Source organism: Mirounga leonina, unplaced genomic scaffold (genome assembly GCF_011800145.1).
Source record: "Mirounga leonina isolate KUSES-001 unplaced genomic scaffold, KU_Mleo_1.0 Mir_115, whole genome shotgun sequence".
Taxonomy (NCBI): domain Eukaryota; kingdom Metazoa; phylum Chordata; class Mammalia; order Carnivora; family Phocidae; genus Mirounga; species Mirounga leonina.
The window spans coordinates 70,144,022-70,168,514 of NW_023270268.1; the positions used below are offsets into that span (position 1 = coordinate 70,144,022).

At 41.1% G+C, this 24,493-nt stretch overlaps 1 protein-coding gene across 1 annotated transcript in view; it reads right to left on the bottom strand.

Annotated features, from left to right (window-relative positions):
- GNB4 (G protein subunit beta 4) overlaps positions 1 to 22,344 on the bottom strand; it is a 57,997-nt gene extending 35,653 nt beyond the window's left edge. Inside the window, exon 1 of the mRNA XM_034999354.1 lies at positions 22,177 to 22,344. The gene's annotated coding sequence lies outside the window, so the exon portion shown is untranslated. The remainder of the gene's footprint in view (positions 1 to 22,176) is intronic.
- Between the last annotated feature and the right edge of the window lie 2,149 nt (positions 22,345 to 24,493).

Below are 24,493 nucleotides of genomic sequence, written 5' to 3' on the forward strand. Positions count from 1 at the left end.
TGAACTATGTCAGTTCCTTTGAACTCTTTAAGCTTCTGACCTTTCACAACCCCTATTACAGATGACCCTGCTTTCTATATCACAGAGAAAGCAGAAGCCATCAGACAGGAACTCTTTCAATTTTCTACCACTACATATATAAGACTATACAAACATAACCGACTCATCACATTCTCCTTTCCCTCTATTCAGAAGAGGAACTGACTTTTCTGTCATTTGGTCCAATTCCTCCACTTACAATTTAAATCCCATCTACCGTCTTTGCAGTAATCTTACACTTCTAATTATCTCTTCTAGAACATTCAAGCTCTCATTTTTCCTCCGTTGTTTTAGTCTTTTAGGAAAAATTTCAAACAGAGAAAGGTAGAGAAATCAGTATAACAGATACCCATAATACCCACCATGTGATTTACAAATTGTTATTGTTGTATTTGCTTGTTTTTGCTCAAGTATTTTTTTTTTTTTTTTTAAAGATTTTATTTATTTGAGAGAGTACGAGCACGAGCGGGGCGAGGGAGGGAAGGGGTGGAGGAGATAGTTGGAGAAGCAGGGAGCCCAACAATCCAGGGCTCGATCCCAGGACCCTGAGATCCGGACCTGAACTGAAGGCAGAGGCTTAACCGACTGAGCCATCCAGGAGCCCCCATTTGCTGAAGTATTTTTATTTTTTTTAAGATTTTATTTATTTGACAGAGAGAAACACAGAAAGAGGGAACATAAGCAGGGGGAGTGGGAGAAGGAGAAGCAGGCTTCCCGAAGAGCAGGGACGCCGATGTGGGCCTCGATCCCAGGAGCCTGGGACCATGACCTGAGCCGAAGGCAGACGCTTAACGACTGAGCCACCCAGGTGCCCCGTTAAGTATTTTAAAGTCAATCACAGACATCACGACATTCCACCATGAAATATGTCAGCATACATCTCCAAAAGTATTAAGACACTTATCTTTTAAACCATAATACCATTAGTAGATCTACCAAAATTAACAGTAATTATTCAAGAGCTAATACACCTAGTCCATTTTCAAATTTCCCCAATTACTCTACCAATATCTTTTTACATCTGATTTATTCAAATTAGGATCCAATTACAGACTACATAATACACTTGGCTATGTCTCCTAAGTCTCTCCATCTAGAAGTATCCACAGCCTGCTTTATTACCCCTAGAATACTGACTTACTGGATAGAATGAGCCACTTGTCCCACATTCTGTTTACTTCCTTATGGTACCGTTTAACTTGTTTATCCTCTACATTGCCAATAAACTGTAAGTTAGATCTACAGGTTAGATGACATTCAAGTTCAATGTGTGTAGCAGGAATACTTCTAGATAACACGGCAGCCTTAGTGTAATAAATCAGAACAAACTTAATCTCTGTTTATGCGCTATTTGTAAAGCTAAGGTTGGTCAGGGTATCAGGTGTTAACGGTTCAGTCTATTGTAAAGTTGTAATTCCTCATTTTCATCTAGCAAACCACCACCTGTGGGTAACCTTTCACTTTCAACTGGATTCTATCAGGGTTGAACATGCCCAAGTCTCTCCCTTGAAGAGAGAGAGAGAGACACACACACACACACACACACACACACACTGCCTTGATTCCACATTTCACTATCATGGACCCTCCTTTTTCTATCCTTCATTATGACCTCTCAAACAGAGCTGCCTATACATGACCCCATTTCTTCCCATGGAATTCTGAATCCCCAAGCCTCACTCCTGTCCAGTCACCCCCTCAGCTAAGCTGAAGCAGACACCATGAAAAGGGAAGGGCTGTCAGAAGGCATGGCTCTGAGAAAGGTTTCTAGCAGCAAAACCAGAGCCCTTGTGATGCTTGTACCAAAGGAAAGGTAGAATAGGCCACCCCAAATATAGTTTAAGGATGTGGCATAGGATTATTCAGAGAAACAGGAGAGACTGAAAACAAGAGAAGTTACACCTGAGATGGAAATTTACACTTAAAAAGAAAATCCATTCTAGGAAGGAAAGGACTCTAAATCACCAGAGAATCTTAACCAATGGAGAATGTACTGATTTAAATCTGCACAACAAACCTTACCTTTGTTTACCCTTGCCTTTCCTGATAACCTCCCACAACAGGTCCCCTACCCAGCCCACCCCTGTTCCCAGATCTTCTTTCTTTAGCTGAAGACTGTTTTTTAAGCTGGTGCCTTGGACTACCTCAGGGGTTACACATTTTTCCCCCTGGAAATCTTTCACATATACCCAAGGAATACATACATATTCATAAATTTGTTTCTTTCATTTATCTTTTATTGCAGGGGGTCTCCGCCAAGAACTCAGAAGAGGAAAGGGAAAAATCACCTTTCCTCCCCTAGAAAGACAACCACAAACTTTCTCTGGATGCCTGAAAAGAAATGTTAAAGCTGCCTTCCCCCACCTTCCATTATCTACTGCTAAAAGGAGGAACTAGTTTTTGACTCTTTAAGGAAAACTTATTGGTTCTGTCACTAAGGAGAAAGAATATTTTGATTACACACTTTCTGTTGATCTTTTCTTCCCCCCTGACAATTGCTGGATTGCAACAAGGAGCACATCTAGCATAGACTAAGTTATAAATGACTTCTGTACAAGCCTAGAGGTTGACTAGGGTAAAACGAGGCCACAAGATAGCCCCAAGTGAAACCTAGTAAGATAAATCCTAATAAATTGTGTTTTGAAGGTCTAAAGGAGGATCTAACGAAGTGGCTAGTCTATGGATTGACATGGTCTATGGATGTAATATGGCTATGAAAGCTCTGAATTCTTGAGAATGATATTGCTGCATGAGGTACAGTTTAGTAAGTCGCTCCCTCAAACCATAGATCTAAAGCATGCTCCAATTCAGAGAAGTGAGGTCCTCTGGGGCACGTATTTGACTAGAGCGACAAAGTCATCCAACGACTTGCCCTCCTGCAGGTCCTTTACATCCGCAGTTAATAAAGAACAAAAACAGAGGAAATGGTAAAATAGTTCAAAAAACTTCGTGAATTCAATGTGTGGGGGGTGGGGTGGAGGGAACATATGAAAAGTAATGGCAGGAGAAAGAAAACCAGTAAGAGGCACCCACCACTAAAAATTCTCCACTGGGTATAGCCAGGTGAACTGCTGTATAAATTAACTCCACATCTTCCTTAAAGTTTAAGATAATCAAGAACCCAACCTGAGAAGAGAGTAAACCAAAACATACTCTCTCACTGATCAGACTTTACCTGAATTAATGACCAAAAAAGGAAGCAATGATAGGCAGAAATTAAGGTTTCCATCTACACTGGTCATAGGCCTAACAGAAAACGGAGTAGGACTTCTGAGGACTCATAGTGAACAGCCCCAAAGCTGAAGGCAAAGAGGTACCAATTATGCTTTTTTTTTTTTTTAAAGATCTTCCAACATATGGGAGCAGAATCAACCTCAAGGTGTACTAAATAGCCCAATGGTCTGCTGCACTCCCCCCAACACAACTGTTGACAATGATTCTTACAATTATCCCTCTATACAAGAAGGCTAAGAAGAGAAAGGTCAGCTAGAAGGGCTAGCTAGCACCTTCAGGTGTGCAAGGACAGTGTATGAATGAGAAGAGTTTCTCTTCTATGGGGGGGGGAGGGGGAACCAAGCCACAGATTGGGAAAAGATCATTACAAGCTAAAATTAAGATAAAGGATTAGTATCTAGAGTTTAAAACCAATTCCTCCAAACTAATAAAAAAGACCAATAATCTAACTGGGAAATGTGCAAAGATATGAGTCAGCAAACCACAGCAGGAAAAACTGTAGAAGCCAATATACAAATGTAAAGATATCCAACCTCAGTAATCAGGGCAATGCAAATCAACAATTTCATACTTTTGAACAATTTCATACAACATTTCATGAATTGATGAAATTCATCAATTTCAGATTGATCAAATTGTATCTCAACCAAGAATTAACAAGGTTGGGGTACCTGGTTGGCTCAGTTGGGGTAAAACGTGTGACTCGATCTCGAGGTCATGAGTTCAACCCCCACAATGGGTGTAGCGATTACTTAAATTTAAAAAGAATTGGCAAGGTTAAGGAAAATGGTAACTCATTCTGGTAGGCAAGCTCTTGGAAAGCAACTTGGCCAATATCTAACGAAGGTGATGATACCTCTATCTTTCAATAGGACAATTCCATTTCTGGGGGTATCTGGCTGGCTCAGTTGGTAGGACACACCACTCTTGATCTCGGAGTTGTGAGTTCAAGTTCCACTTGGGGTGTATAGATTACTTAAAATTTTTTTAAAAGTTTACTTAAAAAAATTTAATTCCATTTCTGGGTATATAAGCCCTAAAGGAAAGTCAAGTACTCATGTGCTTGAATGGGGTTCATATAGTACTACTTGTAAGAGCAATAAACTAAAAACACTAATTGCCCACCAACAGGAGAATGGATAATTGTAGTGTTTTCATGTTGAATTATTATATTGCAATGAAAACAAATGAACTACAGGTATAGACAATGTAGATTAGTCTGAACAATACTGGGGGTGGTGAAGACACATACCAGCATAATACTCTTTTTATAAAATTCAAAAACATCTAAGACTGTTTAGGAATGCACACATACGTAATAAAAGGTTTTTGAAGAGAATGATAAAACAGTACAAGGAAGAAGCACACAAGTACAATAGTTGCAAGTAATTGTTAATTTTCGAATTCCTGAGTTGGGTATTTGCTTTACAGATGTTTAGGTTACCAATAAGCAAATATAAATATATAAAAGTGAGTCATATGTGGATCCACAAGAAATATATTTATAGTTAATCTAACTCTTGCACTAAATTAAACAAGGAGACCATTAGGCTGAGGTGGTTCTAATATCTTAGCAAACTATGTAAGCAAACCCAAACCTAAGCCTGTGAAACCCAAGGACAACCAATCACAGCCAACTAGGCTTTCCAAATAAGGCAAGCACATAGCCACAGCTAATCAAGTAATTTCCTTGCTTTGCTTCCTTCTCTATGAAAATCTTGCCCCTATGTATGCCCAATCCAAATCGATTTTTGCTATAAAACAACTTAAAATGTTTACTATGCCTCAGTTTATCTCTTAACATACCTGAAGTCCACTGGGAACCATAAAATAAGTAGAATGAGATAAAAATAAAGACAAAAAGAAACTGAGGCTCAGACAGGTTAAATGACTTGCCTGAGATTAGTAGCACAGTTGGGAACTGAATCCAAGTGTGTGTGTGACTCTGGAACCCAGCATCTCTCCACCCTGCCACACTGCCTCTTTTCAAAAGGCAGCTCATTAGACTTCTCGGCTGAATCTGACTAATGATATTCCCTCCGTATTCCGTTTACTACACTACTATGGCTTTCATGACTCCAACTTCCTAGATCCTCCTTGTACTTCACTATTGTTTCTGGGTTTGTTTGTAGTTTTTGCTGTCTCCCCCCACCCCCATTCACTTCTTAAATACTTAGGTTTCCCAGGATCTATCTTCAGCCAGCTAGTTAAGAAATTTTCCTCCTGGGAGGAGGGAAAGATAAAAGAATAGGAGATATATATGAGCCATCTCTACATTCCATTACAAAAACAAAAACAAAAAAACCCCACAACCACCACAGGGGTGTCTGGCCGGCTCAGTTGGTGGACTGTGCGACTCTTGATCTTAGGGTCATCAGTTCAAGCCCCACGTTGGGTGTATAGACAGCTTAAAAATAAAATCTTAAAAAATTTTAATTATACAAAAAACACAACTAAGAACAAAACACACAGACAACAAACATCAGAAGGGTACAGTGTAATTGTCAAGAAATTTCACCAATGGTGATTTTTACTCTAGGTCAAACTGGGGCTATTCATTACAATCTCTGAAGTGGTACCAAAATTATAGATGAAAGCAATTTTAAACTAATAATTTAATAGAAATTAAATATCAGCAGTGTCTTTCAGTTACCGTAACTTCTTGACTAAGTTCTTTTTCAACATGAATAATTCATTTAACACAATTGAAATTACTCTCTTATATAATGAAAGCACTGTAAGTTGAGAAGAAAGCAGCGTATTAGTTATCTTTTTAAAAGTTTGGCTGTGCCAGTTACACATATAAAAAAACCAATGAGCCACTGTATCCACACCAATTAAAAAAATAACACAGTTGCATAATTCAGCCCTCTCTCCCCAAAGCAAGGCATTATGCAGCCTGTACAATTATACTACTGTTAGTGAACAGCCATTTTCATCTATATGTGACAAGGAAATATATTTTGTAGCTAATAATTTTCATACTGATTATGAAAGCTCGCAAAGCATGAGAGAATATTTTAAGTTGTAAATTTAGCCATAAAACTACTTTTGCTTACTAAGTCTATTCATCAGAAAAATTCAAGTTTGTTATTATAATCCCTAATGTTCTACGTTTCTCTTTGCAATCTGTTAATTCCTATACTTTGTAAAATTAAAAAAAACAAAACTGCAAACCCATAATGAATTAGGTATTTAAAGCTTTTATGATCATTCTTAGCATGGAATTTAAAAGCACGCTTGCCTATCCACCCCAAGTAGTCCAGATACAGATATTCCCATGGGGCTTTCACAAGTTAGCTAAAAATCTAGGGCTGTAGGGGGCGATGGATAAGACAGAAAAACATTAGAGCTGCTGAAACTGTAGCCTCGGCATTCAGGTTTTTTGTTTTTATTTTTCTCATCCCATTGAACACTTAAATGTCCCCAAAGTAAAAAATTCTGCCTCTTGTGAACTGCAGGCAGTCTGTGTTGTCTGTGTTCCAGAAAATAAATAAGGTGCTATTCTTCAGTCTGTTTCCCTTCACTCAACTGGTATGTTGTGGCATGGTTCATTACTTTTTTTTTAGATTTTATTTATTTATTTGACAGAGACACAGCAAGAAAGGGAACACAGCAGGGGGAGTGGGAGAGGGAGTAGCAGACTTCCCGCTGAGCAGGGAGCCCGATGCGGGGCTCGATCCCAGGACCCTGGGATCATGACCTGAGCCGAAGGCAGTCACTTAACTACTGAGCCACCCAGGCACCCTGATGAGGGTTGAAAGAAAGAAATGGTTCATTCTTTCACCATTTACCAAATGCCTATCATGTGCTAAGACCTGAGGCTACACATGAATAGGACAGGCCCAGCTCCCCAGGAGTTTACAGTTCAGTAGGAAAACAGACATTTAAGTGCATACTCACATAGGTCCATAATCCCATTATCTAAAGCCCTAGCACCAGGTGTGGTTCAGATTTGGGAAGTTTTCAGATTTTATAAAGGTGTGGACCCTGGGGCATCACCCCACATAATCAAGGAGTATTTCTGTAGCAAAACATAAGCACATTCACAACTAGGTGGGGAAAAACAAACTAGCAGGTTTCATGTTAGATCAGGCCAGGTTGTGGCATGAAATGAGTCCAAATCACATAAGGTTTTGCCATTAAGTGATATATGAAAAAAACCTGCCATTTTTATAGCATTTTGGATCTCCAATTTGTGGATAAGAGATTACTGACCTTCAATGCCTAAGAGGAAGATAACGTGGCACAAAGTCAGGACAAGCCCAGAACTGAGGCATTAGGAGTTAGCCAACCAGGAGACAGCATTCATTGAGCACTTTTGTGCCATGCACTATTCAAAACTCCCCACAGTAACTCATTTAATGGTCTCAAATCAACCTCAGAAGGGAGGGGCTGGGGCGCCTGGGTGGCTCAGTTGGTTAAGCGATTGAGTGCCTTTGGCTCAGGTCATGATCCTGGAGTCCCAGGATCAAGTCCCACATTGGGCTCCCTGCTCAGCAGGGAGTCTGCTTCTCCCTCTGACCCTCCCTCCTCTTGTTCTCACGCTCATTCTCTCTCTCAAATAAATAAGATCTTTACAAAGGGGCGGGCTAATATCATCCCCATCCCACAGACGATGAAACTACAAGTTATGGAGGTTACCGTGCTTACCTGAGTTCATATAACCTAATAACTTGCTGGCTCACTGGAAGTATCCTTACTGCGTGATCCCAGAAATTGCTCACCTGCTCTGAGTCTCAATTCCCTCATCAGTAGATTGGAGATACCCCATGGGATTGGTTGGAGAATTAAATATACACATTCACAAAATGTCCTTGGAACTTTAAGCGAGGGCTAATTTGGCCCAGCAAGGGAAATATACAAAGACACTACAACCAGAAACACTACTCAGGCCATTATCTATATATGGATCAGTAGATATAATGCAAAAGACTTTAAACAAAAAAGAAAAATACAATTATTACCAGAAAGAAATTTTTTCATGGCCTCAGCATCCCAGTTATGATGCCCTGTAACCCCTTTGTTCTCTCTGTAATTCCTTGAGAAGTGCTGAAGATCCCTCCCTGGGAACTCTGGAGACTCCTGTTTGCAGGGAGAGGACTCTATCCTTATGCCCTATTATATAGACCAGGACTCTCTAATGAGTGGGGGGGAGGAGAGAGATTCAAAAGGGGAAAGAGGGTAGGAGAAAACACCCAATTATGTGAAGACCTTTCTCAAACTACACCCACCTCGTGAAGACAGCAGTACCTGGCCCACCCCCACTCCAATGCCTTGACTCCTAGATTGAAGCACTGTTAATTAGTGTTATACCCTTCAGGTGTGTAAGGGAAGAAGCATGGTTGATAACCACCGATGCAACTAAATAACCTCATCAGTGGTTCTCAACGTGTGGGGACCACCACCAGCAGCAGCAACATCACTGAGGAACTTGCTAGAAACGCACACTTTTAGGCCCTTTCCCAGGTCTAAACAACAAACTCGGAGGGTGGAGCCCAGCGATCAGTGCTTAACAAACACTCTGATTCTGGTGCCTCCTACAGTCTGAGAAACACAGGTCTAAACTCGTTTACATAGGAAACAAATCTAAAACCATTTGATTGAGGGTAGGTTCAAGAATGTGTGTTCATTTAGGGGCGCCTGGGGGGCTCAGTCGGTTAAGCATCCAACTCTTGATTTTGGCTCAGGTCATGATCTTGGGGTTGTGGGATCGGGGCTCTGCGCTCAGCACGGAGTCTGCTTGAGGTTCTCTCCCTCTGTCTCTGCCCCTCCCCCCCTCTTTCTCTCTAAAATAAATAAATGAATCTTAAGTAAATAATTCTGGGGCGCCTGGTGGCTCAGCTGGTTGAGCATCTGCCTTGGGCTCAGGTCATGATCCCCGTGTCCTGGGATCGAGCCCCACATCGGGCTCCTTGCTCAGTGGGAAGCCTGCTTCTCCCTCTCCCACTCCCCCTGCTTGGGTTCCCTCTCACTCTCTCAAATAAAATCTTTAAAAAAGTTCCAAAAAAACCCTAAATGGCATTTATATTATCTTCCTGGTCAAACAAAACATCTAAATACTTTAAAAAAAGAAATCATGTAGTTGGAATACATGATTGTAGAAAAAAATCATTCCCATTTTTATCAGTTTTTAAATAGGGCAGAATTATTTCCCACATCTGAATTGTGAAAATTTTTTGAATTTTTTTCCTTGAGGAATGCCTTCAGAATGGGAAGAGAAAAAAAGAGACACTCCTCATATAAATTTCCTATTTCTCAAACACAACTTAAAAATATTTTTACAAAGAAATCATTAACAATTTCTTGACATATTTCAGGTGGTATCTTCTCTTTCCTCAAGGGAACAATGCATCTGGCAAAAACTTGAATTTTTTTGGCAGCCATCACCTTCTTTAAAATAATCTGTATTTGGTCTTGCTTTTACTCTTTAAGAATATAAGAATGAAATAAACTCGAGTTGAAAGGATAGCTTAGGAACCAGCTATCTTCTATCAGGAAATACCCAAGACACCTGAAAAGAGAGATACTTAAGGTTTTTAATTAAAGCTTAACTGCATTAATCTTTGCTAAAGTAGTGAAGTGTGTGAGAAAATAGCTGCCAATAGTGTTTCACGTATCTCTGGAATTAAGAAAGGGACTTTAGATTCTCAACGGCCAAAAGTAGCTCTTAATACATTTTTTCTTAAAAAAAAAATCTTGTGATTTAGTTTTCTTAACAAGTCACAACATGATCAGTCCACACAGTCAGAAATCAACAAGAAAACAAGCTCTTTATCCAGGTATCATAAACAGATCCACTGGGGGTGAACGCTTTGGATAAGAATCAGGGGGTCTCAGGGCGCCTGGGTGGCTCAGTCGTTAAGCATCTGCCTTGGGCTCAGGTCATGATCCCAGGGTCCTGGGATCGAGCCCCGCATCGGGCTCCCTGCTCGGCGGGAAGCCTGCTTCTCCCTCTCCCACTCCCCCTGCTTATGTTCCCTCTCTCGCTGTGTCTGTCAAATAAATAAAAATCTTAAAAAAAAAAAAGAATTAGGGGGTCTCTCATTGAACAGGATTTGTCATCTTGGCAGAAATCTAAACTGAGGTGGTAAATTCCACGGCCCAATAAAATGTCATGCATAAAAGTAAAAAAAATGGAGAGGTATTCATGGAATTAAAAGCAAATGGATTTTGTTGTTTCATTCCTACATTTTACATTTTTACATTTGTGTGTTATAAATAGAACATGTGTGACAACTGTCGTGTTTTAAACTATTTGCCATTTATAAAAGCTGAGCGTTTCATCATAAATTCTTTAGGTTTAATTTTTAAATTACAAATTATAAAAGTATCCTTTAAATCAAGGAAAAGAAGGGAAGACCTCTTTGAGGCAAAAGTAGTAACAAAACCTAAAATTATAGTAATATCAGGTACTACAGAAAAACCTGATGCACAGTTTATCTTTTAAATGCAGAGTGCGGGCGCCTGGGTGGCTCAATTGGTTGAGCGAGCGACTGACTTCGGCTCAGGTCATGATCCTGGAGTCCTGGGATCGAGTCCCACATCGGGCTCCCTGCTCAGCAGGGAGTCTGCTTCTCCCTCTGACCCTCCCCCCCTCATGTGCTCGCTCTCTCTCTCTCTCAAATAAATAAAATCTTAAAAAAATAAAATAAAATAAATGTAGAGTGCACGTGTCTCCATTCTTTTAGTGTATCCCGACCTACTGTCAATCCAAATTGTCATGTGATTCATTCTTCCACTCAACAAATGTGTTGAACGCCCACCCTGCACTAGGCACCCCCACACACCGACCCACCCCGATCAGAAAAGTTCATCTTCTCACGAGAAACTAGTAATAATTATATCAGGATGGAAGGGCTGCAATAGAGCACATATTTAAAATGTTATGTCACCAAAACCAAATGTTTCATGGGAATATGACTGAACTTACCATACTAAGGATTTCCCTTAAACTGAAACTGTTTCTAGTATGCTTATATTTTTAGCTGCACTACCTCTTAAAGCAACACGTTCTATGAATTCACTGGCAGCTATATAAAATGGCAGGGAATTTCCTTTACTTAGTCCTAAAACTACCTTCTCTAAGTTGAGAAGCCTCTAATTTTAGTATTTCTAAGACTCTGTGACTCAGACATTAGGAAAATAAATTATGAGTATGTAAATTACAAATCACAACCTTCTCAGACTGTCTTTTCTCAGATGACTTCACTCAAGTATTATTACCTCTTGGATTTTTTTGATAGGACCATGTATGGTTCATCTCTGTATCACTAAGTCACAAAGTCTTAGATCACTTTAAAGTCACATAATTTGTTTTTTTTAACCAAAAACAATCCCTTAAATTTACCAGAATTGGTTACATATTACTCTTGATTATATCTAAAAAATATTTAAATGAATCCCCCCACTAAAGGATGAAAATATGACAACAGTGGCTATCAGAATTTCATCCAACAAATGTTTCTAAGTGCCCATCCAATAAATATTTATGCGTTTATAAATGTTTATAAGGCATCATGATCTAGCTTATTTGCTAATTTGGCTTCACGGGACAAAATGTGACATGCAATTAACATATTCATGGGAAGGCAGCTAGCTACAACTCCATGTGTTCACAGCTTTAATAAAAGTAAAATATCTTTTTTTAAAAAAGTAAAATTATCTTAAAGTTACCAACAGTAACTAGAAATAGAGTACATTATTCGGTGTCTTTCTCTCACCCAGTACAGATCTTTTTTTCTAACATAAAGCCATTAATACTGAGGCAGAAAGTAAAACTTTGGAGGTTTTACTAATTAAAAAGCAAATGCACCTATGTGGTATTGGTATGAGATGAACAGATATCCATCAATGCTACTCCAGGATCACACTTTATCAAAATATCATACGATTGCTTTCTTGGGTTTAGACTAACAGCTAATAACCCACACTAGCTATCTGTGATTCCACTCCATGCTCAACTCCCTCCCCCACCAAGGTTCTCAAAAGCCATCAATCCAAGGGGTCTTCTCTCTCCCAGGTGGCTTGAACTGTGTTTTTAGCAGCACTCACCCTCACATACACCAATACTGCTCTTCAGCATCGCTGAAGAAACATACATTACTCCTGATGCTTCACTAGCCCTTCATGATGTGTCTCACCATCATCTCTAAAAACTTTGCAAAGATGTTTCCTCACTGAAAATGAGCACATAACCATGGGTGAAATTTACATAGCAACATTTCTCTCCTTCTTTATACCCTAAGTCACAGAGGAGTATTTGGGTGTGTTAAGTATTTTCCCCCCAAAAGCTTCCCTAGTGGCACATAAATAATGAAATAATGAAATCCCTTGATAAGTTTTAATTCCCATAAACGTTAACATACAACCATGAAAACTAGTATCTAAGTTTAAAAAAAAATTTTTTTAATAAGTAGGCTACTGCTTAATTTTTTTTTTAAGATTTTATTTATTTATTTATTTGACAGAGAGAGACACAGTGAGAGAGGGAACACAAGTAGGGGGAGTGGGAGAGGGAGAAGCAGGCTTCCTGCCGAGCAGGGAGCCCGATGCGGGGCTCGATCCCAGCACCCTGGGATCATGACCTGAGCCGAAGGCAGACGCTTAACCGACTGAGCCACCCAGGCGCCCCCTAAGTTTAAAAAATTTTTAAATACCAACTGCTTTTGCTTTTTATATCATATGACAAGACCACATTTTTTTTTCTTAAATGTTTATTTAAGTAATCTCTACACCCAACGTGGGGCTCAAACTCACGACCCCAAGATCAAGAGTCTCATGTTCTTCCGATGGAGCCAACCAGACGCCCTAAAACCACTTTTCAAAAAGTTTATTCCTACTCCCACAACAGCTTCCCCAGAGACCCATTTCGTAAGTAACGCACATAATGAAGATCCCTTGTTGACAAACTTCAATTTCCTTAAATAATTAGTTGTCCTCCATTTTTCTATTAAGTACATAATTTAATTTACAGAAGTCTAGAAAATAAAAAAATGTTTAAATTATTTTCTTATAAAAACATGGTCACTATAAGCCTTGTTAACTATCCTAAATACAATGTATAATCTATGTTGCATGCCAGTTAGACAACAAAGTCTCATTCAGCTTAAGGTGTTATTACTGGGTTTTTGATTTTACATTACTAAATAGTTAAAGCCCAAATTTCACTCTTTAAACAATTCCAGGGTAAGGGTGTGTAGGTGGGGAACTCATAAAAACTGAAGGGGAAAAGAAAAATGAGTCAGCCATTGCTACATGTTACCATAACAAAAATACCAAAATCCCTCCACACAAGCCCAGGGACCACTGTCCTCACCTTTGTCTATTCCAAAGCAGTGTTCTCTCTCTACGGTACAGATTCTACCAATTTCTCCATCGCTAAAAATGTATTACAAGTTAGAAGATGAAGAAGAAACAGTAAGACTTTTTTTTTTTTTAAGATTTTATTTATTTATTCATTAGAGACAGAGAGAGAGAGGCAGAGGGAGAAGCAGGCTCCCAAGGAGCAGGGAGCCCGATGCGGGACTCGATCCCAGGACCTGAGATCATGACCTGAGCCGAAGGCAGACGCTTAACCATCTGAGCCACTCAGGCACCCGAAACAGTAAGACTTCTAAAAACATAGTATTTTTGCATAAATAAGAATGAACGTTTAAGGACCATCACTCTTCAGTTGTTTTTAACAAAAAAGTTACAAACATAAATCAACAGGAGAGCAAATACGGTAAATCCATACAATGAAATATTACATAGCTGTGAAGAGAACCTCAGAGCTCTAAATACTTGCAAAGATGCCCAGCACTGACAGCCCCTGAGCAAATGCTCTCTTTTGGGGTTCCAACCATAAGGTAAGCATTTTGGTGGGAGGACGCCCTTACCCAGCAAGGTATATACTAAGCGTCCTCGGTAATAACCAAACAGCACAGGAAACAACCCTGCTAAAGCCAAAACTGGGTAGGAGAAGAGGGGATATTTAAGCTATGTACTGCCTTAAATATTAAAGATGGACATTAAGAGAAACTTTACATTTATGTTATTTTAGCAAGTCCGTAGTACACGAGTGTTAAAATCATTTAATGTGATTGCTACCGCAAAACAAATTAAATAAGATGTAACTTTGAACAATTCCAGAAGGCTCTCCATAATGCGTACTGGAAAAATGGTATTGAGGAACATATACTGTAAACTTACCAAGCATTTTTTATTCATCACTATTGCACCAAAGGAATTTCTTTGGTACTTGTGCTGTCCCTAGGACAATAGGAAGGCTGTCGGGTAGCACAGTAATTAAGAGTGTTGCCTGTACTACCCACTGTTGGGGTTTGTACAGGCTTCTCACTGGCATATGTTAACTGACATATGGAAAAGTCAAGACTAACTGAAATTAATAGTAGTTGAGAAAAAGGTGTTTGTGAACTAAAAATGGAAAAATACTAAAAATATTTTAAGAGGGGGCGCCTGGGTGGCTCAGTCATTAAGCGTCTGCCTTCAGCTCAGGTCATGATCCCAGGGTCCTGGGATCAAACCCCGCATTGGGCTCCCTGCTCAGTGGGGAGTCGGCTTCTCCCTCTCCCTCTGCCCCTCCCCCTGCTTGTGTTCTCTCTGTCTCTCTCTCTCTCAAATAAATAAAATCTTTAAAAAATATTTTATTTTTATTTTTTTAAAGGTTTTATTTATTTGAGAGAGAGAATGAGAGAGAGAGAGAGCATGAGAGGGGGGAGGGTCAGAGGGAGAAGCAGACTCCCCGCCGAGCAGGGAGCCCGATGCGGGACTCGATCCTGGGACTCCAGGATCATGACCTGAGCCGAAGGCAGTCGCTTAACCGACTGAGCCACCCAGGCGCCCTTAAAAGAAAGAAGTATACTTAAGCAGGAATTATTTTAAATAGTCAAAACATTTTGGAGCTAGTTTTTTGGCTTTTTTTTTTTACATCCTAAACCAGATCTCTCTTTAAATAGTGTCCTTTTTCTTGTCATTCTTTCCAATATTAATATGGTTAATTTAGACGCTTACCAAAAATTAAAATTTTTTAATCTTTGTAATTTAAAAGTTAATTATCCAGTTTGTGGTCAAGATTTTTCCCTTTTTGTTTCTTCCTAGTGACCTACTGTACTCGTCTGGCTGCTTATCAGGATTACATCCACCAGAGGGCAGACAAAAGAAAGATGAAGCTGGGAAACAAAATTAACAACTTGTTAGCTTCCAGAGAAGCTTTAGCAGTTATCACCAAGAAACTTTACATTATAGGATTCTCTGAGACAATCTTCTCCATTTGAAACAGTATTAGTTAAAACACAGCAAAAAAGCTGGAATATATTAATTCATGCATTTACTCATTCATTCAACAAATATCTGAGTTCCAACCACATGCCAGACACATTCCAGGCTCTAGGGATTCAGCAGTAAACAAAACAAACAAAAGGCTCTGTTGTCATGGAGCTTTATTCTATATCTGTCTAGGAGATAGATAATAAAGCACATAAATAAACAACAATTTCAAGTACAGATAAGTACTATGCAGGAGAAAAAAACCTGCAAGAAGTCAGCAACAAGGAAGGCTATTTTTAAATAAATTAATCTGTAAAGCCTGAATGAAATGATCAAATGAGTCATGCCTTAAATGGGAGAAGAGCATTCCAGGAAGAATAAACAGTAAATGCAAAGGTCCCGAGGCAGAAACTAACCTGGCATGCTAAATCAACAACAGAGAGGATAGTGAGGCTGGAGGGGAGGGAGCAAAGCAGAAAAGATTAGAGGGGGTGAGCAGGAGACCAACCATGTAATCATGTGGGCCTCCTGACCACAGTAAAAACTTCAGATTTTATCTCATAGTAATGGGTTCTGCTGCCTGAGATTGGAAGCTGAAAGACCAGTTAGGAGCTACTGCTGTAGTCCAGGCCCAGGAAGATGGTGGTTTGACACAAGGGTGGTGGCAGTAGAAACAATAAAAAAATAGCCAAATTAGAAATAATAATAAGTTAGAACCCATTAGAGTTGCCAATGGGGGAATAGATGTAGGATGAGTGAAACAGGAGAATTAAAGATTATTCTTAGAATTGTTAGCCTAAGCAACTGGGTGGATGATAACACCATTTTCTGAGAGTAAGAAGCTATCGCCAGTGGAGCAGGATGAAAATCAGAGTCCATGTCCCAGAAGCCAAGGGAAAACTGCTTCAGCCGGAAGGAGCTCTCCATTACCCGTGTGAAAGGTGGCCAAGAGATCTAACGTGGCAAGACTGATGTCACTGGTGACCTTCGAGAAGAATGGTTTTTTCACAGCACAGGAAGGATAAAGCCACTCTGGAGTGGGTTTAGAAGAGGGGAGACGGGGAGTTGAGGAGTAGATACAGCCTACATGGAATCCTTCAAAGATTTTTTGTTGTTGTTTTTGGACACAAAGTAGCTTTATTATTTTTTGAAGTTTTATTTTTAATATTTCATTTTTCAAAATTTCAAACAAAGCTGAAAAAAGTAGTATGGTGAATAAATACTCTTAGACCTTTCACTTAGGTTCACTAATTATTAATATTTGCCACGTTTGCTTTATCATTCTCTCTTCATATGTAATAATTATTATTGCTTGTCCATTCTGAGAGTAAACTGAAGATATTTTGACCATTTACTCCTAATAACTCACCGTGTATCTTCTAAGAACAAGGGCATTGTCTTATATAACCAGAGTACAATGACCAAATTCAGGGAACTTAATATTGATGCAATACTATTTTTTTTTAAAGATTTTATTTATTTGACAGAGAGAGACACAGCAAGAGGGGGAACACAAGCAGGGGGAGTGGGAGAGGGAGAAGCAGGCTTCCCGCCGAGCAGGGAGCCCAAAGTGGGGCTCGATCCCAGGACCCTGGGATCATGACCTGAGCCGAAGGCAGACGCTAACGACTGAGCCACCCAGGCGCCCTGCAATACTATTATTTAATATTCACTACTTATTCAAATTCTGCCAATGTCCTGATGTCAGTTAGATTTTCCAATCCAAGATCCAATCTAGGATTATGCATTGTACTTTGTCAGGTCTCTTAAACTATCTTTATTTTTTTTTTTTTAGCATTCTTTCCTTTTTTTTTTTAAGGTTTTATTTATTTGAGCAAAAGAGTGCACACACTAGAGAGAACGAGAGAGAGAAAAAGAGAGAAAGAGAGCACGTGTGCACAAGCAGGGGGGAAGGGTAGAGGAGAGGGAGAAGCAGATTCCCTGCTGAGCAGGGAACCCTGCCGGCTGGACTCAATCCCAGGACCCTGGGATCATGACCTGAGCTGAAGGCAGATGCTAAACCGACTGAGCCACCCAAACGCCCCAAACTTCCTTTAATCTAGAACACTTCCTTTGCCTTTGTCTTTCATGACATTAGCATATTGGAAAAGTCTGTAGAACGACCCTCAATTAAGGTCCCTCAATTGTTTCCTCTGTGTAGATTTTGGTCATGCATTTTAGAAAAACCACAGAAAAGTAACGATGTCCCCAGTTCAAGCACATCAAGAGGAACCTGTTTTGTTGTTGTTTTTAAGATTTTATTTATTTATTTGTCAGAGAGAGAGAGCGTGCGCACAAGCAGGGGGAGCAACAGAGACAGAGGGAGAAGCAGGCTCCCAGCTGAGCAGGGATCCCTGCCTGATGTGGGGCTGGATCCCAGGACCCTGGGATCACGACCTGAGCTGAAGGCAGACACTTAACCAACAGAGCCACCCAGACGCCCCAAGAGGAACCTGTTTATCCCGCTACTGGTGAAGTTAACTTTCATCACTTGGTTGAGATGGCGTCTGCCTGATTTCTGCACTGTGAAGTATTCCTTTTCCCCTCGGTCATTAATCTCTGGAGAGACCACGGGAAACCGTATTAGTCCCCTTTTCCCCATCCAATTTTCTCCATTAGTGATGCTCACGAATCAACATGACCATGATGGTTGTAAACCAGTCACCCTTCTAATTCTACTGCACTTTCTACATTTTTACTGGCAGTCAACTGAAAATGCTTTCTCCTTTTCCTTTATTATAAACTTGTGGATTCTTATTTTATTCAATGGGTTATAATCCGTTACTATCAGTATTCATTTTCAGGCTCAAATTTTCCCAGATTTGGCTGTTCAAGCTAGTTCCTACGTCCTTTTGATGTGCTACCACCATTTGGGGGAATACTTCCTAACGTTGTGTTCTAGGCTCTTCTACTTTCCCTGCCCCAGCCCTGGAATCAGCCATTTAGATCTGGGCACTACTTGTGCTCACTGCTACTAGGGTGACATTGCTTCTAGACCTTTCCATCACACAGAGCTAGGAAATATGTAACTCTAAATCCAATCCAACACCAAAGAGTGCTTCACTGCCTTCTTCCATTTCGTATCTTTATTTCCCTTCTCCCACAGTGAAAACCCTACCTCAAAAAATATCAATGAATTTGGGGCACCTGGGTGGCTCAGTCGGTTAAGTGTCTGGCTTCAGCTTGGGTCATGATCTCAGGGTCCTGGGATCGAGCCCCCCATTGGGCTCCTTGCTCGGCGGGGAGCCTGCTTCTCCCTCTCCCTCTGCCTGCTGCTCCCCCTGCTTGTGCTCTCTCTGTAAAATAAAATATTTTTTAAAAATCTACGAATTTACTCATTTGCTCATTTCTATGATACATACAAAATAGTCCAAGACTTGCTATATCTCTCACTATAAAAAACCAGTTTATTACAAAGGACTCAAGATTTTTTTTTTTTTTTTTGCAGTCCTTTCTCTCTCTAGATTAAAGGTAGATAGTCAAAGTGGTGTATTAAAAACTTACTTGGATTTTTTTCTTCAGAGAATTCATGTTATTCATTGAAATATAGTTGGTTCCTTTGTTCCTGTTTGTATTAAATTTTGGAGGATTTTTCCTTCAAACTTGTTAATTTTATTTTTGAACATATAAAACATAAACAAGTTTCCAAAACTATACAAAAAGATAAAATCACAGCAGTGCTGTTCCCTCCATTATGCCTTCTACTCAGTTCCTACCCACCCCCTGTAGGTAACTAATTATTTCTGGTTATCCTCTCCTGTATTTATTTTTATTCTCTCAAAAAATTACATTTTCTAAAAAAAAAAAAAAAATGCTTTCTCAATGTGGAGCCAGAGACATGGGGCAGAATAATAGGTCAAGAAAAGAATTTTAAGATGGGAAACACAGGAGCGCCTGGGTGGCTCAATCATTTGCATTAGGCTCAGGTCAGGGTCCTGGGATCGAGCCCGAATTGTCCTCCCTGCTCAGCAGGGAGCCTGCTTCCCCCTCTCCCTCTACCTGCCATTCCCCCTGCTTGTGCGCTCTCTCTCTCTCCCTGACAAATAAATAAAATCTTTAAAAGAAATATCTTCTGGTTTAATTTGAGGAATATCAGAGGGTTCCCATATTTCAAAAGACACGTCATACTGTTTATAACCTTCCAAAATAGTTGTATCTATGGCTCTAGAAAACCCACATTAAAATGGGGTTATTATTTTGGAAGGATAATCAAGTTTTCATTACCTATTAACATCAACAGGAGAAAATCTGCCCTCGCAAGAGGGAGGTCTCGAACTTTGAGTGAGCCAGACATTGAACCAGGAACAGAGAGGTGAGAGAATGGCTGACGTGAGGATCTGCACAATAACACAGACGGATAGTAACAACCATGCTGGAAAAACAAATCCACATCTCTGGCATGTCTTGGAAAATTTACAAATATGCTAACGAGTAACTGAGGGTCATTCCTCATGTCCTGGCACAAAGTCAATGTGGCACAGAGGAAAGAACGTGGACTTCAGATTCAGAGAGGTCTGGCCTTGAATCCCAGTTGAGTGACTAAACAGCTACACGACCACAGACAAGTTATTTTAGATTTCAGGGGCATAGGTTCCTTACCTGTAGAACTGGAGAATGCCTCCTTTGCCAAGTTCATGTGAGATGTAAATAGAATAATGTATAGCATCACCCCTGGCCCAGAACAAATGTCTAATAATTAGTCCCTACAACAAACCCAGGTTAAACCAGCCAGCAAGGTAAAGAAACTAGTAACAAAGTGTACTTTAGTAACATGCCTGAAAGAGAAATCACACCATCTCAGGCAGTACTTGGTAAGGGCAGAAAAATGTCCGATACTTTGTTCCAATTCTCAATTTTCAAAATGTCCCAGAATCTATTTTTAAAGTGTAAAAATATGTGCCGCCATACTAAAGCGCCAATGACTTAAAAGAAACAATTCTGGGGAGATGTTGATCAAATGGCACAAACTTCTAGTTATAAGCGAGTACGCTCTGGGAATATAAGGTACAGCATGGATACTACTGTTAACAACACTGTATTCTGTACTTGAAAGTTGCTAAACACAGCCACAGGCACACACAAGTGATGAATATGTTAACCAATCTTACTATGGTCATCATTTTGCAATATATATGAATATAAAGTCATCACGCTGTTTAAACTTATACCATGTTGTATGTCAGTTGTACCTCAATAAAGCTGGAAAAAATAATAAAAGAAGCAATTCTACGGGTTAACAAAGACCAATGACTCAGAATAACCCCCTAAACAATGCTTATGGCTCACAGAGATGAACCTGAATGTACTGCAAGCCACGGTAACCAATTTTATAATTTAATAAATGTGTATACACAAGATAGTTAACCGCGTTCAATAAAACAGTATTTTAAAAGCTTCTGTTTCAGTTTCAAATTCATCTACAAACCAAAATGCAACACGGAAAATCTTAAAATGATCTTTAGCCAAATACTGAAATATACAATAAACTTTCAGAGCCGCGGGTCGGTAATAACCCAAAAGCTCCACACTAAAGAGTCTTAAAATGTACAATGGCAAAGAGACCCAAAGCATACAATTTTATGTATCCAAACCGTCCTTTTCCTCCACGACTAGAAAAGACTTCCCTTTCATCTTAAATAAGCAGTGTGTGCTCCGTGTTCTAGCAGATGTACTCAAAGGTCACAATCTCAGTTTGCAACACCAAGAAGGAATGATAATAAAGCGTTGTGATCAAAAATTAAATCTGAAATGTCTTAAGAAAACTTCCCAGCAGGGTGCTAACCTACACGCCGAGCTATTCTGCCAGTGGCCGAAAGAGAAAAAGATGTATCCACATCCTCTACCAAAAGAGAAAGGGAAGGAATGGGAGAAAAGGGAAGAGAGACACCGAGAGACAGAGAGACAGAGCGAGCGAGATGCAAAATAACAAAGCGTCGCTTCTATAAACAAATGAAAGTCTGTTCTTAAACTTTTGGGAATTCAGTCTTCCCTTACCGTACAGAAATAAATATCAAAGTAGAAGGCAATCATTTGTGTTCTGAAGCAGAAAAAGAATGTGGAGAGGAAAGGAAAACATTTTACCACGTACAGAATTTACAAGAATTCATAATCCATTACCCCGCGCCCCAACACTGGACATATCATTTCCAAAACAAATTGAACGCGCAACCACTGGTCTCATTTTTAGCACTCAGCGTAAAACTTTCACGAGCTACCCAGTAACCCTTCTGGGCAGTCCCGAATAACCGCTATTTTCCGGGCAGCCACGAGCTCGCGCTCTGAGTCGCCCGGCGAGGCCTCGGGCCGTAGGGACCGACCTGGGGGGCTGGAGGCCGAGGGACTCCAGGCCGCCCCTCGCCTCCCAGAGCGAGCAGTCCGAGCCGCCCAGGAAGTGCCCGAGGCGGCGGCCGAGGGGCTGGCCCCCGCGCGGGAGCACAGCGCGGCCAAGGCGCGCCCGTCCCGTCCCCGCCGGGCGGGCTCCGCCGCCCAGGGCGCCCGACCCCGCCAGCCCCACGCCACCGCGGGCGGGGTTCCGCCGGGGCGGCCCCGAGGCGCCCCACGCCCCCTGCGGGAAGCCCGGGATCCCCCCGCGGGGCGCTCCGACGAGCCGCGGCGCGTGCGATCGCCGCCTACCTGGGGGGAGCTCGGGTCCGCGTCGACCTGCCGCTGCCCGAGTCCGCGGGGAGCTCAGCAGCCCCTCGAGCGCGGAGCCGGCGTGCAGAGCACAGCGCACCGCCGAGACTAGCGCCGCCGAGACCCGCCGGCCACACCCAGGCCCGCGCCGCCCAGCAGCCAACTCCGCGGCGCGCCGGGCCCGGGGCGGGGACGTGGCTCGAGGCGCGAGGCGCGAGGCACGAGGCGCGCGGGCACGCTGGGGACGCGCCGCGGGCGCGCGCGCGCCCTGGAGCGCGCGTCGCCGGGGCGGGGGCCGGGGGGCGAAGGCGGCGGGCGCAGCGCGCGGCGCGCAGCTTCTGCTTCCTATTTTCTCTCTCGTTTCCTGCTAGAAAAAGAAGAAAAACATTAATTCCCAGGCAGTTTCGTTTTCTTGTCCTTGTGGCGCCTGGACGCCGGAGCACACTTCTCAGTTGCGCCCAAGTGGTGTGGCCGATTTCCTTCCTGGCACCGCGGAAGCCTCAATGTGCTCGTGGGCAGGATGGGGGGCTGACGTAGAGGACCCCAAGGTCCCGTTTAGGTTTAACAGTCTGGAATTTATGTTTAAGAAAGTAAACTGGGGCCCAGAGTCACACTAAATTGCGTTGGAATCCCAGCTCTACCATCGCTGGTCGGGTGACCGCGTACGTCTCAGGGACTCAGCTCGGTCAAGGGCAAAATAGGGATGATACCTGCCTCATAAAGGTGCTAAAATATTAAATGAGATACGGTTTGCACAGAGCCTGCCTCTAAATAGATGACCAATCCTTGGAAGTTATTGTGACTGATGAAACGAGGCCTTTCCGATAACCCTGGCAAGTCGCTCATCTCTGCATGAGTTAAACATCATATGCATCTCAACCGACTTTTTCTTTCACATTTCTCCGGGTGTTTTATGTTTAAAATGTCATAAAATGAATGCAACTACCCAATTTGCTTCCTCTGAAGTCAGTACCGCCCGGGAGCAGTTTTCCTCTCCCCACCCCCATCCTTCTTCTGAGTTAATTCCAGTTTGACAGTCTGTTGCTATAGCATTCCTTCTCTGACGTCAAACAATTTAAAGAAACCGCCCTGGGTAACGAATACTGCCGAGGAGTTCTTTGTGGAGTTTCTGTGCTGGAGAAAGGTTTGAACAATGTGAGAGAACTTTAACACCTCCGCAGCTTTGCATTCCTTCCTCTTCGGCAGCTTCCCACTATCACCTGGAATAAATCTCTTAGTACCTTAAAGGAGATGATGCCATGCGAAGCACAGTCTCATTGCGACTGTGCAGAAAATGTGGCCTTTTTGTATAAAAGCCAGACCATGATAAAAATGGAAACTGTTGTAGTGCTAGGATGATGAAATTATAGGTGTTTTTCCCAAAAATTTTTAATTTTCCCTGATGTGGGGTGCTTTTTCCATGAAGAAGGAAGGAGAAATGTCAAATATTCTACATACCAAAGTGTCGAAAAGTTGATTGAGACTTGAATGGTTTGCATCTGTCACTGCCTTAATGATTAAATCCTGAGCTTTAGTACTGTCATTTTAAAAAGGAAGCAAAGGGAAATTATTATTTAGAGAATTCCTATTATACACCTGGCTCTCTGCTTTCTTGTACTGTGCTTAGTTCTCATAGTGACCTTACAATGTGTACTTTACCCCCATTTTACAGATAAGAAAGATATTTTCTGTCTTGTTCTTGTGCCCTGGAACTTAACAGATATTATAGGCCTTTGAGAGGTAATCTGGTTAAGTTTATTCATTGAAAAACAAGTTGCTGGTATTTAGGAAAACCTGATGGAAATTACTGAAATATTCTATTCCAGAAAAGAATGGGGGAAATATAAATCAACAGCTCCTTACTACAAAAATCTGAGAAGATATAACAAGAATTTTACTGACCTTTGTTTGAGGATTTGAGAATAAATTACACAAAATGATGATTTCAACCTTTGTGAAAATCTGGATGCGGACAGAGAAATTACTAGAAGAATAAAGTCCAAATACGAAAGTTTAATTGTTATCCAAACTAGCCCACTTCCAAGAATATTATGTTTCTGTTTTGCCACATCTGCTGCATATTTTTCTGAAAAGAACACTTACTTGTTGAAGGACAAGCCTGTATTGCAAATCTGAAAGTGGAACTGATGAAAAGAATTTCATTACCAGGAATAATTTCCTAAGAGCACAGTAATGCATCTAAGTGATCCAGCAATTAGTAATATTGCAAATGATAATGTAATCCATGTCAGAAGAAAACGAGAGAGAGGGAAAGAAAGAAAGAAAGAAAGAAAGAAAGAAAGAAAGAAAGAAAGAA